This window comes from Leptonychotes weddellii, chromosome 1 (assembly GCF_054177405.1).
Source record: "Leptonychotes weddellii isolate Sample4059 chromosome 1, ASM5417740v2, whole genome shotgun sequence".
NCBI classification, from domain to species: domain Eukaryota; kingdom Metazoa; phylum Chordata; class Mammalia; order Carnivora; family Phocidae; genus Leptonychotes; species Leptonychotes weddellii.
The window spans coordinates 92,743,631-92,759,096 of record NC_138369.1 but is presented as its reverse complement, the minus strand read 5'-3'; the positions used below and the strand labels follow the sequence as shown (position 1 = coordinate 92,759,096).

The 15,466-nt window shown below is 37.3% G+C and overlaps 1 protein-coding gene across 24 annotated transcripts in view; it reads right to left on the bottom strand.

Annotated features, from left to right (window-relative positions):
* LOC102743902 (muscleblind-like protein 1) overlaps positions 1–15,466 on the bottom strand; it is a 203,414-nt gene that overhangs the window by 164,165 nt on the left and 23,783 nt on the right. The window contains exon 1 of one of the 24 annotated variants that reach the window (XM_081828005.1): positions 15,167–15,462. The exons of the other annotated variants lie outside the window; for them this stretch is intronic. The gene's annotated coding sequence lies outside the window, so the exon portion shown is untranslated. Of the gene's footprint in view, positions 1–15,166; positions 15,463–15,466 lie in introns of those variants that run through there. 24 annotated transcript variants of the gene reach the window in all.

Here is a 15,466-nt window from a genome sequence, read left to right as displayed (position 1 = left end):
GCCTGGTGAGTTAAAGGAGAGAGAAGTCAGGGGTGGTCTTATGACGGACAAGACATCTAGGATGGAAAGAAAGGAGAACGAGTCTCATTTGGCTAGAGACAAAAAAGGAATGGCAATCCAGATGGCAGGAATAGAGCGAGCAAAGACAGGGGTATGCAAGAGCACAGAACAAGAGCCCTGGGGGAACTGGTCCATATGGAACACCGACATGCAACAGGGCTGGCGGGAAATAAAGCTGCGTTTGGGGACTGGAACCAAATCAATAAGGGCCTTGAAGACCAGGCTGAAGAATCTGGCCTTCACTTCTTACTTAATTGGAACTCATCCATTTCAAGATTTCACCCAAGGACAGAGTCAGAATATTTAACCAAACACCTGAAGGGCTAAGAATAAGACTGTACATGGGATATGAAGAGATTCTATTTAGTAAACTCGGGATTTTTCTACTTCCTAAAGCTTTTGCTTTGGTTGCCAGAAAGCTGAGAGAGAAATTTAGCGCTCGATTTCATCTCAAGTACTTGTTTCATCTCTTTTCCTTCTAATTGATTTGTTATGTCTCTTTTTTACAGTCCTATTTTATGTGCACTTTACTGTTGTAAGCCGACTCACATCTTTTTTGATGGAGCATACATCATACATAAATAAAATGAAAGTAACGTTTGTCCTGGTACAAGGTAAGGCTGTAGATGCAATATTTAAAAGTTTCAGAAGAAAAAAGAGAAGTTAGAATTCACCATCAAGTAAAGTGTACTCCTCTAAAAATATTTCAATGAAAAGTGGTCACACTGGATTAGGATACCTTCGGTTACTGCAGTGGACAACTGCTCTAAAATCTACAACTGCTGGGTTCGGCAACCTATTTTTTTTTTTTTTTTTTTTTGGCCTGGCTGTCCAGTTTGACCTTCCGTGTGAACCAGTGTTCCTACTAGATGCCAAAATGACCTTCTGAAACTTACAAAGCTTCCAAGGCTACAGATATTTTCAGCTGTATCAGCCCTGGCTGTCACAGCATTCTGCATGAGATTGAGTGGCAAACTGGAGCCTCCTGTACCAGCCTGACCTTTTAAACTCACACTATTGCGATGCCACTCAAAATTGAGTTTTCTCTTTCTGCATTACTTCGTGATGCCATTTCTCTTGCATAATTGTAGAAGAGTACTCTAAGCAAACAGTGGTACTTTTCTTTACATGAAAATAAAATACTTCCCTTATACATAGGAAACCTAACATGGATAGAGATTTCATTTATTTATTTTATTTCAAATAAATATTTATTGACATCTATAAATAATGTTTTAATCACTTGTCAAGATTATTTAAATTTTGAGGCAGTAAGAACTATAATAATATGTCACTATTTCTGCAATGGCCAATATGAAATTTGAGAGATGTCTAAATTTTATAATTGCACTTTTGTAATTACATCTGCTTATGCTAACCATTATGTATTCAATGCCTAGCACAGTGCCTAGAATATAAAAGAACCCAAATTAATATTTAAGTGAATGTTGCAGAATCTGCACATTTGATTATACTTCATTTATCACAGAACTATTGGACTGAAATACAGTGCTTCGTTTTCTTGCCAAAAAATTAGTATATTAGCATGGAATATTCCTCTTAAAAAATATGCCTGAGAATTCTTGGTCATAAAGGGAAAATATTTTTCAAATCCATGAGTGTCAGGTCATTTGTAAACAAAAAACTCTTGCTGTATGAATTGGTTAGAGTTGAACACCAATGGAAGAAAAGAGCAATGGAGATCAACTCATTAAGACACAGAAGATTCTTAATAACAGTCTCTATCAACTGTTTGATCTCAAGCCTTAAAAACATTTGGAGTGATGGTGTATTCAAACTGATGCTTGTCTATCAGAATATCTTTCATTTTATTTCCACGTAGGGTTTATATTCTCACAAGTCCTACTTTGCCAGTGCAGAGAACCACAAAATGGTGTAAAATAAGTATTTCAGAGTAAATTCCTTAACATTAGTTGGTGAATGTATCCCTTAGCTTCATATAGTTATTCTATTCTATTTTTAACTGTAACTCATGTACTACTTCATAATCCTTTATGGAATATACCTGATGGATGGGTGGATCAAGAGACATATACGCACACAAGACACACACCTGCACATGCTCTAATTACCCTGCTAGGGATGTGAGGGGAAAGTGAGAAAGTTTAATCAGAAATCTTCAAGTGAATGTCAGTTCTCAATAACATTTTTTTATTATTTTAATGTTGGCAACAGATTTCTATATTTTATTGATGAGAGAAATGAACTGAATTCTCTAATGCCTTCATTAATACTAAGCTGAATAAATTAGAAGCGCATTTGCCATACTCTTTTTGGGCTCAAGACACTTTTTAAAATGTGCCACTTAAAGCCATCCAACTGAGCAATTGGCAGAGTGCTGTGTCATTCAGAAGTGACATCAGAAACTTCACAGGTGGCAAAGATTTTGAGTCTAAAAGTAGATTTTGCTGATCTTAGTGAGCACCAGGGCAGAGGGTATTAGGTGTGAGTAGAACTAATACCATGCAAACCACACAGGCATAGTAGACCATTTGATCAAGCTCTTCTTTCCAAGCCACGAAAATTCAGTCTACTTCATCATCTCTCCTGTTTTATGACCACAATGCTTGAAAACCCATCTCCCACATCTTCCCTTCTTCATTTAGTCTTTTTCAGAGCGAACTTGGATTAGGCCTCAAATCAACACTGCTGTCAGTGTTTGTGTACTTAATTCATACCAGACTGATGGAAACAAACAGCAAAACCACTGGGTTAGGATCTCGGCACTCCCAGTACTGTGCTACGTGACTCCTGGGCAAATTAGCTGACCTTAACCTTGCCAAGCCTCCATTTTCTTACCTGTGAACTAGGGAGAGGGATGGCACCACATAAATCTCAAAGCACTGTATAAGAACCATATATGGTCACATATGGAAAAGAGTAAGTGCCTACCAAGTAAGTTGCTATTTTTACAATTATTACGATCGCTAACAGGCTGGTCCTTTTGTGGTTTGGGTTGTTTTCATTATTTCACTAAAAATGGACCTTTTTCTTTAGGCTGTAAACTTCAGAAAAGCAGAAGGTATATCCTTAATTTCTCTTGGAAATTTCAGTCAAAATCTTATTGTGAAGCTTTTTATGCAGTGGGCTTTAAAGAAGTGGTTAGGATTAAAAATGAATAATGGTAAGCAATAAAATAAAAATTCTGAGTCTTCTAACCAAGACTGCAGTTTAAATCCTGGAAATGAGGGACGAACACTTCCCAGCTGAATGGGGTCTTACAGAATACACACAGTTGCACTTTTACCATTTCAAAATTTGGAAGTTAGCCTACAAAATACAGCTTTATTTCCTGCTCACAAAGAAAAAGCTGGAGGAAAAAGAGCATAGTGTGCATATCTAAAACCCTTTGTCATTAAAGTTAAATACAACACACCTTTCTCTTACAGATTTTTCTTTTCTGTTAACATAAAAGTTTCAGGCTCTGAAACTTAAGACTGTCAATTCGGAGTGATTTAATCTCCTCATTAAGGAGTTAGCACAAAAAAGCCTCGGATGAATTATGCGTCCCCACCTTTCTCCCACAGTGCTAACATCAGAAATAAAGTAATCTTTCCCGTCTCATCTAGGATGACACTACATTTGGGTCATGCTTATTTATCAAACACTTAAGCAGTAAAATAAGCCGTGTAAATATGAAATCACATCATTAAAATAAATCGTGGGTTGGCTTTGTCTTTTCTCCAGTATACAGAGCATGTAAAGAGTTAATGTGTCTACTGGATGGTTTTAGGCAAATTCCACACTCTGCCCACAAGCAGCCTATTCTTGGCTCCTGTGCCCACTTTGTTTTGCCCGTACATTACTTGTGAATATTTCTATCACTACACTGGAAACTACTTTGAGAACAGGGCATATCTTACCTCTTTATCCTCTGAAGGACAGAGAATGACAGGTGGCACATGGACACCGCACTTAATCGACATTTGCTAAATAAGAGGGCTTTCCTTTGAGGCCAAAAGCAATGGCATAAGATTCTTCCATCTTCCTTCTCTAGACATTATATAATTTTATTTGGTATGTGTTCTAAATAGCTCTATGAAGAGAGGAATTTGTTAGCAGACTGACATGTTTCCAACAGAACAAGTTGTCAATTAACAGTTTATCTCTTCAGATTGTAAGCTATGCCACACGGTAGCTGAGAACACAGACTGGTGTGTGAATATGATAGAACATGAAAGCGTAAAATAACCACATGAGGAAGATAAATGAATTTAGCACGCATTCTGGAGTCACCCTGATCATTTCTTGGTGAAAATTTTATAGCATCACATTATTGCTGTGAAAGTACATTATCTTCTGGAACTTCACAAAGCTTCCTCTGAGAGCCTCCCAAATGCAATGTTGTAACAGGTCACAGGAATGCAAGCCCTTCCCCTACCTGCTGAAGACAGGAGGCCCAGTGGGTTTGGTTTGGTTTTGTTTATAAATCTTAGAAAGAAAGGTTTTAAGCATTTGTCAAACTCTATGCCAGCGTCGAAGCAAAAAGACGAAATTTTATTGGCCAGCCTTTAAAACTGAATTTATACCTTCTCGACCTGTGTCAGCCATGCTGTGGGTGAAGTTTTAAAGTCCCTGTATCATAACTGTACCCACCCATTCCCAGCAGAATCATTAAGGGGTAACAAAGAACGCTGTTGTGAAGTAAGAAAAGACTGGGCTTCAGTTCAGTTTGGCTGCTCACCAGCTGTGTGACTTGAGGCAAGTAGGTTAACTTCTCTGAGTCTCTGTTTCCTCACCTCTACCAGGAGAGTGGGCTCCTGCCACAAAGGCATGTTCCCTAACTAAAACCATTATGAGGTGCTTCTTTCATAGAAGAATGTAAGCTGGCAATGTCTCACAGAAAAGACACTCAAATATGGCAGCTGGCCCCATTACTCCCTCCCCTGTTCATACCGTTTCCCTCCACATTCTGAACAGAGTGGCAAACTTCTCCTCCATACAGCTTGTCTTGACTATTCGGTTCCACAGACTTCCTTCTTTGGATTTTCTTCTTTCTTTGAATTTCCTCCTTTGGCACTCAATTGTAGAGTGCCAATACTCAATTGTAGGGGCGCCTGGGTGGTTCGGTCGGTTAAGCCTCCAACTCTTGATTTCAGCTCAGGTCATGATCTCAGGGTCATGAGACCGAGCCCAGAGGCTGCTTAAGATTCTCTCTCCCTCTTGCTCTGCCCCTCCCCCTCACCTCCCGCACAGGCCTGCGCATGCACTCTCTCGCTCTCTCCCTAAAAAAATAAAATAAAAATACTCAGTTATACTGTCCACCTTTCATGTCTTTCCCTCCAGGTCAATTATAGGCCAACGAAGAGAAACAACATAATTCTCCTTTGGGTCCCCTCTCCTGACCTGCTATGATCCCTTAACTCTAACAGGTGCTCAAAATGTTTGTTAATTGGTTATTTAGCAGAACACAAAGGATGAATTGATTCCCCTGTATTGCCTTATGTTAACATAGTAAAATAACTTTTTATGTGAAAACACCTCAGCACTTCGCAAACTTCAATCCATTACTGAGAAACAGACACAACAATTTCTTCCTATATTAATTGCTCCCAAAACAATATTTACTTTTTAAAATTCATTCCTCAAAAATATATTTCTCTGAGTTATTTCCTACATGCAATTTTCAGTAAATGTGGTCCCCCAGAAAGCATTATGCAGAATTATGCTTGAAGGATGTATTTTTTCAATAATCTCAAATGTTCTGGACATTTCAAATTACTTTTTGGAAAGGTCATGCAATACCTCAGAGAGACTCTACACCCGGGTCACAGATTTGCTTGTATTCCCTGTTGTTCACTTTTGCTATGCTCATCAGATCTCTTCAAGTCTTCTGGATGGGGTATTTAAAACCAAACACCTTATCTGAATGCCACTAAGTTGACAATGCAGCCTTCCCTGAAATGTCTGAGCAATGAAATTCAAATAATGGCTCAAAAATAATTTGGAGTAAATGTGTCTAGTTAATATTAGCCCAATGAATAGAGAAAGCAAAGAAGAATTTCTAATTTTAACACTATTTAATCTAGTTACTTAAAAAATGAACACTTCTGAATATTACCTTAACAATACAACAAAACAGATCTTACCATATCTTTATAGCACAAGGCAAAAATCTGATAAGGAAAAAAGAAAATCTAATAGAAAAAGTCATGCCCTAAGTGTGGCTCTGACATAATACTAAAAGACATATAAACAAAAGGCGAAATAAAGCACTGTTAACATTATTTTCTCTAGCTCTATATAAACATGCTATAAAGACATAAACAGTGCAATATTTATTATTTTTCATGGATATAGACCATCTAAATAAATAATAAGTGGTAAATATTTATAAATAGAATCATTTTCTTGAAAACTGTCTTGATTTCATGGGAATTTTTCTATGCATGTTAAATACAACATAATAACTCAGAGAAATATATTTTTGAGGAAGCATGCTCTGACATCTTCTGCTTAAACTCTGTTAAGCCATTTACTTGTAAAAAGCATGTAAGGACCTTAAGCAAAAAGGCCCGCGAGTATTGCTACCAAGCTTTCTATTCCGTTTGAACTAGAACTATCCTCACAACACCAGGAAACTGTTAATTCAAGGTAACTGCTTATTTATTCCCATATGTACATCATTCTGTTTATAAGAGTGTCTGATTGTTAAGGGGTTTTATTTCCAGGGAAAAGACTTATCACAGTTATCCTGATACCTTCCCTAAAATAGCAAGGTCTGAGAAGCATAAATGTCAGTCACATTGAGCACATTGCAAACTCGCTTTATCATGTATCTATGCGCCCCCTGGTTTATCACAGAGGATAGGGGACACCGCTGTTCCCTTAATAAGGGACCAGAACTGCCTGGCCAACACAGAAACATTTCTTAGCAAATAACAATATATCCTAAAGAAGAAATTATGCTTATTTCAGAATTACCAATTTGGGATGAAGAATTTGGCAACCTTCTACAGTTCATCAGATCCTGTGCTTTCTTTAAAAGAGCTGGACACAGAAATGAAATGTTTTAAGAATTTAACATGCATCTTCTACTTAATTGAGTTATATATAGCTCCTGACAAAACACAATTTTAAGTGTTTTACTGATATTTTATTTTATTTTAAAGATTTTATTTATTTATTTGACAGAGAGAGACACAGCGAGAGAGGGAACACAAGCAGGGGGAGTGGGAGAGGGAGAAGCAGGCTTCCCGCGGAGCAGGGAGCCTGATGCCGGGCTTGATCCCAGGACCCCAGGATCATGACCTGAGCGGAAGGCAGACGCTTAACGACTGAGCCACCCAGGCGCCCCTCTTACTGATATTTTAAAATAGACTTCTTTATCCTTTTTTAAAGATTTTATTTATTTATTTGAGAGAGAGCGAGTGAAAGCAAGAGAGAGGGAGAGAGAGCGAGAGAATGAGCAGGGGGAGGGGCAGAGGGAGAGGCAGACTCCCTGCTGAGCAGGGAGCCTGATGTAGGACGGGATCCCAGAACCTTGGGATCATGACCTAAGCCAAAGGCAGACGTTTAACCAACTGGGCCACCAAGGCACCCCATAGTTCTTTATCCTAAAAGAGCACACAAGTAGCAAGGTAATGAACAGAATTAACATTAAAGATTAAGTTTTTTACATGAGAAATTTTTGATGAGAAGTTTAAAAAATTACTATATTTTAAAAATCATTTTTAATACTTCCCATTGCCTTTCATGTCCACATCTAATCAACTGCTACATCCTGTGGACCCCACACCTGTCACTTTTCCCCCCAGCATATATGTCTTCCTTTTCATTCCCTGGCATTTCCCTCATCTCTTTCCTGCAATCTCTACTTTATCCTGTACGTGTCCTATCCTTCCTCTATAAATTGTCACTAAAATACGGGCCAAACCAAATGTCTCATGTTCTCCACTGTGTATCAAACTTGTACCACCTGCTCCTCAATGCTCCCCAAAGTGCAGTACCAACCTCCTCTCCCACCTGATTCCTTCCTTCTTCCTACCTTATATGCTGGCCACCTACCCCCATGGCTTTTCTCTCTATCCTCTTACTTTCTAAATGCTGTAGAAGTGTGACTCTGCTAAGAGTATTACAAATGTTTATGGTCTCGATCTCCTCTATGCGCCTAACACAAGCATTTTTTTTTAATCTGTTTTTATTCTTTTATGTACAAGCATGGGTTCTAGAACTGGACTACCCTGGTTCAACTCCATCTTGTGCTACTTCTTAGTTAAGTTAATTTTGGACAATTACCTTATCAGTGCCTCGGTTTTCCCATCTGTGAAGCTGATATACTAATAGTACTCATCTCACAGGGTTGTTCTGGGGAATCCATGAATTAATTCATAACCCCTTCCCTAGCATATTAAAAACAGTCCAAAATGTTAGTAATCATCATTATAGTTCTTGTTCTCATTACTATTCTTTATATATCACTGGAGGCAAGACAAAAAATTGGTTAAAAACATGGACATTTGAATAAAGGCAAAAAACAAGCCTCGTAATTCTACAAATGACAGATTTCTAGTCATGCTACTTAATCTTGAAGATAAAGGTCATAGGGCCCATTTCACAGCTGTTAAAAAAAAGATTAAAGGAGATATTTTTATAAAGAAATATATAGCAAGTCAAACTTCTGTTATTTTTTTAAGATTTATTTAGTTGAGGAAAAGAGAGAGAGAGAATATGAGCAGGAGGGGCAGAGGGAGAGGGAGAGAGAATATCAAGCAGACTCTGCACTGAGCACAGAGCCCAACTCCGGGGCTCAATCCCAGAACCCTGAGATCATGACCTAAGCCAAAAACTAAGAGTTAGATGCTTAACCAACTGTGCCACCCAGGTGCCCCTAGAATTTCTATTATTAATAACTATTTATGTTTATCATTTCACAGATACAGAACTTAGGGACTGGAAAGAGTAAATAGTTTTCCCCAGGCCACACACCTAGTCAGATCTGGTCTGATAAAGTCTACACATTGTGAAGCTTGTCTGTGCCAATCCCCAGCAAAGTCTTTCCTTTCAAGATACAGACAAAAATGCAATAAATATATACAGATACAATAATTTTAAACTGATAATAAAACTGATATCACCTCTTACATTTGCTGAGTACTCCACTTTTCAAAAATTACCCCTCACTGAGGTCTGTCTTTGTTGTTCTACTTACACTGCAGCGAACGTTGGACTTTCAAAACAAATTTAGAAACTATTTAAAGGAAATGATGTGTCTTTTCATAACACAGCTTCTTTGAAACTAAAACTTAGTAAATAGAAATATCAATGAGGGGGCTTTTGGCTTGGGAATACTGAGTTGCAAGTCCAGCCAATGACTCAGAGCTTTTCCCACCAACTTTTCTGCCCCGGCCAGCCCTATGCCTTCCTTTTTTTCGGTCACCTAACGTGACTATTACCACCCGGGCCCAGACTATCTTTCGGGTAGGGTAAGAGCTATCCATCCACGTGGAGTGTTAAAAGGTCATTGTAAAGGTAATTCTTTTCTTGTAATCAGAGAAGTCATTACTACTATCATCAACAATGCTGGTAAACAGATTGCTAGATATAGGAGTACAAATTTTGGATGCAATAAGCTCTGAACGGTCTCTAAGTTCTAATACTAAATCAAGTTCAGAAAATACCTTTAATGATGTTCTAAGTAAGAACTGCATACTGCCTTATTTTGGCATCCCTGCTATTTAACATGCTTATGATGTGTTTTGACTATTAAACTGTAAAGTCTCACTGTTTATATTTCCTCACACTCCCACTGCATATATTATTGTCACCATACTTTCTGGCATCTTCTGGAAGAGTCTATTCAGTCACAATCACTGTAGACAGATGTTAGTAGGGTAGGAACATAAATACAGAAAGTACAGACAATGTTACTAAGTCTTCCACCAATGACATGTACTTAAAATAGTTATTATTTTTGAAAACCCACAAAAGTGTATTCACAACTGGGACACTTCTACCTGTGTCTGTACCTTCTGTTCTCATTTCTCCACTTTTCTTTTACTCAGTGTCATGTTAAATTTGATACTCTGGCTGTTTCTGATTAAAATCTCCTGCTAATATATACTTCTCCATTGCTGTTCATTATGTATGTTTCTTTTCCCAAAATGAAATCACTGTTTTTTAAATGTATTTTAGTATTATTTCCACTACTTAACATTAATATATAGATTTTTAGTAAACAACGTCATTGTAATTGTCAATTTACTTTCAATCTAGTCTTTGGCAAATTCTCTATGCTCACTGTTCAACTTCCTTACCCACTCAGGTCTTCTGACACATCTGTAACTATTTGGTGACTTCAAAAGGTGAAACATTATGGTATTCAACAGTAAAACTGAGGGCAAAAACTATGGATATTCTAGTACAGGACATTTGGAAATCTGTATCTTTCTACTAGAGAAATGAACTAAAGAAATGAAATTGAACACATACAAAAATCCTGTCTCTGGATGTTAAATATAAATGTATGAAAAATATGGAAATATCACTGAATAGATATAATTAATGCTGGCTTAACAGAATACTATTTTTGCACGGTTGAAAAATAAAGAATAGCTTTTGTTTTCCATTATTTATGCATTAAGACTGTTCCCCTTTATTACATGTATTGGTCAGAAACTTATCTTTCTTTATCTGTACTTCCAAACCATGTTACCAAGCCACTGTTTATGAAATACCACTTTCTACTTTACAGTTATTTTCAAAACTCTCACTTCTGCTACCAGACTACCACTTCTTTGAAGACCAGGTATATTTTGATTAAGTTTGGTAGATTTCACTGAGTCTAGCTTGCTATTTTTGCTCTAGTATGTATACACTTAAAAATAACATTACAAAATAGAATATCTCAAATCAGCAATGTAATGTTTATTTCATATGATTAAACTTGTTCCCACGATCTTCGGGTCTTGTTAGCTCTTTAAAACAAGTTCAATCTTAGTTAATACCTCCCAAACTGTTTTAAAATTGAGAATATAAAGAAAACCCAGTTTTAAACATAAGTTTTGGGGCACCTGGGTGGCTCAGTTGTTAAGTGTCTGCCTTCGGCTCAGGTCATGATCCCAGGGTCCTGGGATCGAGCCCCGCATTGGGCTCCCTGTTCAGCAGGAAGTCTGCTTCCCCGTCTCCTATTCCCCCTGCTTGTGTTCCTTCTCTCACTGTCTCTCTCTGTATCAAATAAATAAAATCTTTAAAAAAAAAAACAAAAACCCAAAAAAACAACTATAAGTTTCTCTTAAAAGTCCTTTGGAGGAAGAAATATCAGCTAGAGAAGGAATGGAACGGACTTGATATCTGCATAGACATCAGCCTTTAGATTATGATATTTAGCACAATTCTTTTCAATAATATGGCATTATTTAACTTCCAGATTATTTGAATAAATTAGCATGGTCTTGGGAACACTCAGCCTTCACACAAACTCTTACATAAAAATTGTGTCCACATTTCATGGGAGTATTACCCTTATCAACTCTTATTCACCTCTTTGGGTATATAGACGATATAACTCTCAATTTCTTAAAACAATGTCCAAAGAGACGACAGTTTTTCCTTGGGAGCATATACACTACTGGAAGCATAAGTTATTTCAGAAACATCTTCACCTTTCTAAAAAAAAGTTGATCTCAGTGGAAAAGGAATTCTTCACTCTATCCAATATGGCTGTATATCATCACGAGATTAATATATCTTGAACTGTTTTAACAAAGGATAATCACAGAAACCTGAGTAGGATCTCAAAAACAGTGGGGAAAGTGCCAAATACGTAATGTCTAATACTGTAACATAAATGCTTTAAAGATTCTTCATTTTTATGGATGTCACAGACACATGTGTTAAGATGCCTCCTGGAAAATGTGAATAATTATCTGTAAGAGATGTACTAGGGTCATTAAAATCTCATAATAATAATACGTAAAACACTGTAACCATGTATTTGCTAAGTGTTTTTTCAAGGATATAGCTGAAATGTTTACATAAATATATATCTTTATAATATGAAAAACACTACATAAAAATCAATTTCCCTATCTCATCTAAAAACATAAAATATGTCTAGACACACTTAATGCCATACATCAATAGCTCTTCTTGAATTCTCTGCTTTGCAATCAATAGTTCTCCAACCATTAGTGAATACGCTCCATGACTCATCAGAAATTATACACGAAGTTAATGGCGATCAGTGCTCCCCCTCACACTCCATACATGCATGGACACTAATGGCGGTTACGCCTCATACAGCAGGAGACAGATTCAAGATGGCACCTAGCCAGGAGGTCACTCTTCCAAGCTCCTCTATAAAAGCTGCCCTCCCCCCAAAAAAGAACCCCACTATATCCACCCTGTCCTATATCCTTAGCAGCCTTCAAGGAAGTAAAAGTAAGCATGCTTTATATGGGTAGAAAAGAACTGCATTTTTTCAGCGTAACACTCACTGTGTATGGCAAAATGTACTTTGGTTATGAAAATATCTGAGGGGAATGTTTCCAGGACCTCTGCCATTGTGCTTTGTTTGCTAGTCAGATGCTTTCTCAAGAATGTGTTCAAATTATAAAGACAATTATCTCCGTGTATAGAAATCTTTCAAAAACCATACTACCACAGAAACCTATTTTTACCTTTCTTAACATTCAAAACAAGGCCTCATAGCCTACAAGTGAAAATCTCATTCTTGTGAATTTATTAATCTTTGATTAACATGTGGTCAGGAGTTTGTTTGGATTTACTTGATGTTTTTATTTTCTAAGGAAGGAAAGTCATAGGAAAGGAAAATACGTATTAAGCATTTGAGGATAATTGCTATTTACCAAAAACTCTATTTTAAAATAAATTTTAGTGACTCGTTTATGTTTGGAAACTTCAGGACAATGATAACTATAGTGTCTCTAAAATGTTCCTAAGTAGCAATCATACTCTATTCTGGCCTTTGAGAGGTGTTAAAACTCATCCCCTAATTATAAGCCTTTTCTCTCTTATTACTACCTCACCATTAAATCTCTAAACTAAATAGTAGTTTTGAGGAAATAAAAATAGATGTTAGGTAGTGTGTTTTCTCAAATTTTGGTTACAATGGATAAGAAAGACAAGGTACTTCTATGTATAATAAACTTCTTTAGCTTGTAAAAATAAAAGTCAATTTTATTATATTTTAACCAGCAAACTCTTTCAGCTTTCTCTCAGAATGCTGCTTCCCTGCTTTATTCTAGAACAGCACTACCCAATGGAAATACAACACAAGCCACATTTGTTATTTTAGGTGTTCTAGTAGTCATATTTTTAAAAAGGGAAAAGAAGCAGGTGAAATTAATCTAACAGTATATTCTATTGAAACCAATATATCCAAAATATTAGCATTGCAACATATAATCCATATAAAAATATTAATCAGATGTTTTACATTCTTCCCTTCCTACAAAGTTTTCCAAATCTAGAATGTATTTTATACTTAGCTAGCCACATTTCAAATGCTCAACAGCCCCATGTGGCTAGTGGCTTCTGCGCTGGACGGCACATTCTAGATTTCCAAAAATATGAAGCTTTTTGGCCTAAAAGGCCACCACTTCAAAATCTTCCTATGTAACATCCTCTATAATCAGTATTGCTGCTGGGATTTTATATTAAGACAAACATTTAAGTGAATACATTTCACTTTCTTCCTCCACTTCCTCCACCCCAGTGACCTATTCTCTTCAGCTTCTTCTAAGTGAGATCTGGGATGTTCTCTAACCTGTGCATCCCCCTCACCAAGCAGAAAACCAGAAGGTGCAGCAAGGCTATTCTCTCTCAGTTTCCATAAATAGATATATCAAATACAGGCCTAATGAACCGCAACAGTGATAAATGCAAGGGCGATTTTTTTGCTTACGATGAAAATAAGAAAGAAGTTTTTTATGATAAAGTAACACACCCTTACTCAATGAGAAAATGATTTTACTCCCCGCCCCCACCGACCCCAGGAGAAACCTTGAGATATTCTTTTCTTGATCTAGAACAGAACCCAGTGCTTCATTTCATAGGAATTCTGTGCCCAGAGGAAGAACAGAATGTTGGAAACAAAATTTAACGAATTCAACTTGGAGTCTAAGTTTGTCTCAAATGTGGAAACGTAAACACAAGCAATAATATTTTAAACCATAAAACACTTTGGATTCTCCATTGGCATGGCTGCATAGAGTATCACACTTGATGTGTGTCTGCACACAAATTTGTTCTTAGTTACATGAGAAAAAAATTAAACTAGGCCCATGTGAGCTTTTCTGAGTCTCTTAGTAATAATAAAACCCGATTATTATGTCTTAAGTGACACTGTAATTATAGACGGATGGATGAACAGGTTTTCTGGTGCTGACCCAACCTGTTCCCTAAAACACAAAAGGCAACTTTTGTAGTCCTCACTGAAGAAACCCCCCATTAAACAATTAAAACCAAAAACTAATGTCTACATTTTGAAAGAAGGCCTACAAAAAAAAAAAAAAAAAAAAAATTCACCCCCATGCAAATGGATGAAAGTCAGGACACTGTAGGTTTCCTAAAAAACAGTTTTGAGCTGTAGTTGTCACCAACTTTAAGAAAGCAAAGATATAAGTGACAACAATGTGCTTTCTCAGGCTACAAAATAACTTTATTCGGTGTCTCTGGCTTTAACTCTACATCTAAGACGTTCTAAGTATTGAAACTAAGTATTCTTTAGATGAATTTTACAGTCGTTGAACTTTCATTTTAACCTGCCTTAGTGATAATAGTTTATCTCAACAGCACGACAAGGAGAAACACCAACGCTCTCAGGAACGCACACAGATAACATGGAGTGGATCACTTATGCTGGTATAGAATAGTTAGGTCCTAAATACCTCTGTGGATAAACAGACACCGTGTTCAAACCCAGGAGGGAGGAACATCGTGTCCACTGGTGTAGTATTTCAAAGCGCCTTGCAGAGGGCCTGCAAATCCAGAGGCATTAATTATGACTTCTCTCTCGGTTTATTAATTTGTTTAAGAAATTCCTCAGAGTACGACAGAGTTTACCATCCATTTGCTATCGCCCGCGCTGGTGGGCACACAAAGTAAAGACAGTGGCAATAACCTGTCTGGCAGCTTCTTACTCCGTCTTAATCCTAGGGAAGCACACTCCACGGAAATACACCACCAAATCCCAGCAGCCGTATATTCTCCCGGCCGGGGAGAGACTTAAAAACACAATCACTCTTCTAGCAACACCCCTGTAGTTGTAAAGTGCTGTGAGAGGGGCAAGCATAAGCTCCACCATATACCTGCTCGTGTTACAGGCTCTGGAATCAAAGTATTCTCACATGACACATTACTACCAATAACAGATTCCGGCTCCGTTTAAAAAAAAAAAAAAAAAGTGCAGGGGTGGGGGGGG